This window comes from Vicugna pacos, unplaced genomic scaffold (genome assembly GCF_048564905.1).
Source record: "Vicugna pacos unplaced genomic scaffold, VicPac4 scaffold_20, whole genome shotgun sequence".
In the NCBI taxonomy this organism is placed as follows: Eukaryota; Metazoa; Chordata; class Mammalia; order Artiodactyla; family Camelidae; genus Vicugna; species Vicugna pacos.
The window spans coordinates 8,710,333-8,713,981 of NW_027328741.1; positions in this window are offsets into that span (position 1 = coordinate 8,710,333).

Consider the following 3,649-nt stretch of genomic DNA (forward strand, 5'->3'; position numbering starts at 1 on the left):
CTTCGAGCCGTCTGGACAGTCCCCGCGGCCCTGCGTCCTGCCACGCTCCGCCGGTGGGGCGGGGCCGGGTCACGGGATTGACAGCTGGAGGCAGCGGCCTCCGCCAATGGCTGCATCGCTCTCCCCTTGGGCTCAAAGAGCCGCCACGGCTCTTGGAGTCACTGCGTTCTTCCCGGCGAGGGGCGGGGGTTACTGCACGGAGATCGGGAGGGCGGTTCGGGGGCGGGGTTGCAAGACATGGCGAGGAGGGTGGGGAGGGCGGGTGACTTGTGATTGAGGGTCTCTCTGCGAGGGGCATCCCCAGATGACGCATAGCATGTGGCAGGGAGGCCGGGCAGTGGGCTGGGAGCCCGAGACCCCCGCGGGGCGCTTGCCCACCCCGCGGCGCGGGCGGAGGGCCTGCTCGCAGGACAGCCTGCTATAATATGCTGACTGTTACATATTTGGCCTTACCCTTGTTAGTAGCCTCAAATCACTTCTTGTTCACCTTCAGGATCATTACCATAGACATACTTCTTACAATCCTCGTACTTAACTATGTTCCCTCATGCTACAGGGGCATACACATGCTATTCTCACTCTTAGAAATAATCGTATACACATCAATCCCCTACTCCCCTCAAGAGATTTGCCTATCTAATTCCAATCACTCTGAGTGCTCAGCTAATTTGTGAATTCATAAAGCCCATTACATTAACATAATTCCTTAACACCATGTAATGCTCCTTTATCACACTTATTAAAGTATACTTTATAATAACATAAAAACATAACATAATAACATAAAAACATAAAAACTCTTCCATGCATTAAGGTAGATATTAAACAATTAAGTTCACAATATAAAGTTGTAAGTACATATACTTTATATTATGAAAAATGTTAAGGAATTACATACTATAGTTAAATTCATTCATAATTTTTCATAGAAATATGAGAATATTTATTCCAAGTTGGATCATCACTATATGTGTGTGTGTATATATGTATATATCTTTCATCCTTCATTCACAATACAAGTTCTGATAAAATATTGCCAACAATTAACTTTTATACCAAGAAAGGAAAGAAGGAAGGAAGGAAGGAAAGAAGGAAATGGAGGGGTTTTAGATCTCTTGAGATTGAGACATATTAGATACTCAAATCTGTACATTTGCATATGATAATTATTTTCCTGAAAGTATATAAAAACACATAAGAAAACTGAAAGCTAAATATAAAATTATTTACAACCCAAATTTGAGGTTAATTTATATCTTCAATTGATATGCATTTTTTTAAATTTAATATTATACTGTTCCATTGCTATAATCAAATTCATAAACAGAAAACTATATATGATATGTAATCCTCTCACCATTTATAACATCTCTGAAAGCATTTTTGAAGTAGAATATTTTATCATTAGAAAGGCTTTGAATATTTTAACACTATTAGATTTAATTTACTTCATCGTATTATTTTTTCCAATACATGAGAAATAATATCTTATATGGTTTTGATTCATTCTTTAAGTAGTTTGTTAATATTGTGTAATAAGTGAATTCATGGAATATTGTTATAGAGTTAGACATTTTTATTTGAAGATGTCATCTTTTGTAGTATAATAATAAGGCCATTATTGTAGGAATGTGAAGGAGTTAGACAATGCTTTTAGTAAAATCATCACTCTAAAGGGCATATTGGCAATAGCAGCATGTGGTTAAGATCATGTCAATTTTTTGTAAATCTTTAACAAATTCTGAAATCACTCTGGTTGCTTACAAATTTATAAAACACAATTACTTATAGGAAGAACAAGGCTATACTCACCACATGACAAAGGAATGCTGCTTAATAAATAAGTGAGAAGAATTAAGTTTAATTCAAGGAAAGCAGCATTCTTAAAATATTTTGAATTGATTGGAGAAACAGAGATTTATGATTATTTATTTAGCAGAGTTTATATAGACATTTATGTGTGTGTGTATCCTTCATCTCTGTATCAATTCAAATAAGATTTTGCCAAAAAAATAAATTTTAGAGCCAAAAATACCAATCAAAAAGAAAGAAAAGAAGAGGGAAGGAAAGCAGGAAGGCAACTTAACATCAAAAAATTTCATCATTATTTAGAGTAAAGATCTATATCAACTAAACATTTGTATTGTGACCTCCACATTCCACTAAAACTTATGCCATTTACCTACAAATATAAAATTTTATTTGCTTCTACAATAAATAATACATAAATTTAATGAAACTGCAGCTCAAAAGATGGACATAGCATTAGAAATTCAGTCATCCAGTGCAGTAGCTAAAGCATGGGTATGACCTGACTCTAAGCAATCAGAGAACAACCAAGAAAATATGCCAAACTGTTGGATACCCAGATTTGTTCCCAGGGCAGGGAAATAGGCATATAAAGATAAGTAAAAGAATATACTATGTTTAAAGCTTAATTATAATACAAAATACATATATATCTATATCTATTTCAAAATGTTAAACTTAAAAGTGGACCAGAAAAAAAAAATAAACAAAATTACTTCTATAGAGAAAACAAAGAATAGCCTTGTCTTCTTCTATTAAAGACTGACTAGCCACAAAATATTATGGAAATAGCTATAAAGCTTTGAGAAAAAAATATTATAATACTATAATTGTGTTACCACTAAGGTTGTTATGTTTGTAGTTAAGCCAAAGTAATACCAAGACATTCAAAGAATCAGAAGGAATGGTAACTATATATTTATCCTAAAAAATAATAATAAATACTAAGAAAAGGGTACATTTTCTAAAATTTAAGAAGTAAGATATGATTATATAAATGCTGTTAAAGGGTATTGAATCAAAAGGTAGACAAAATAAGGATCACGTCTATTTTGAAAATATTTCAAAATAAATGCCAATAAATAAAAATAATTCTTAAAATGATACGTCCGTCTAACTTGTTTGATTTTGTAAGTGCATGTTACTTTATATCAATTTGCATTATTGATTATTATATGGTTAATAACACAGATACAATTAAAAGAAAATTATAAAAAAGTTGAGATAGCAAAAATAACTTTCTTTTCTAATATTTACAAATAAAAGATTTAACAGTGAATTTTTATCAATCATAAGTCTTTATATTTTCAGTAAAATATAAAATTATAATGGAGAAAAAAGTAAGAAAAAATGATTCAAATAAAAATGTTAAGGGGAATAATCTTTTATAACATTTGCCATCTACCTCTGATTGGTACTATAACCAATCACAAGCCACTGTAGACGCTGACCTCCAACAGTCCCTGAAATTTCACAGTGGAGATCAGGAATGGGGCACTTTGTGCTGTGGGAAAACTGACAAAATAGAGCTTCAGATAGATGTTTTCAGGAGAAGATTTTATAAGCCCCAATTCTTGCATCTCCTTATATCTAGAAGAGCACTAAATTCATTAATGGTGATGTCTGCTCCTCATAACTGGCAAAAGAACTCAATGTGTGTTTGACGGCACGTACTCCCCTTCACTAAAATTACATATATAATATTGAGTTTCCCCCTGCCTCTTCAGAAAAGGTCCTCAGAGCCATCTGAGGTGCTCTCTTCTAGATTATAGTCCTCATTTAGCCCCAAATAAAACTTAATCCACAACTCTCATGTTATAAAATTTTATTTCAGTAAACA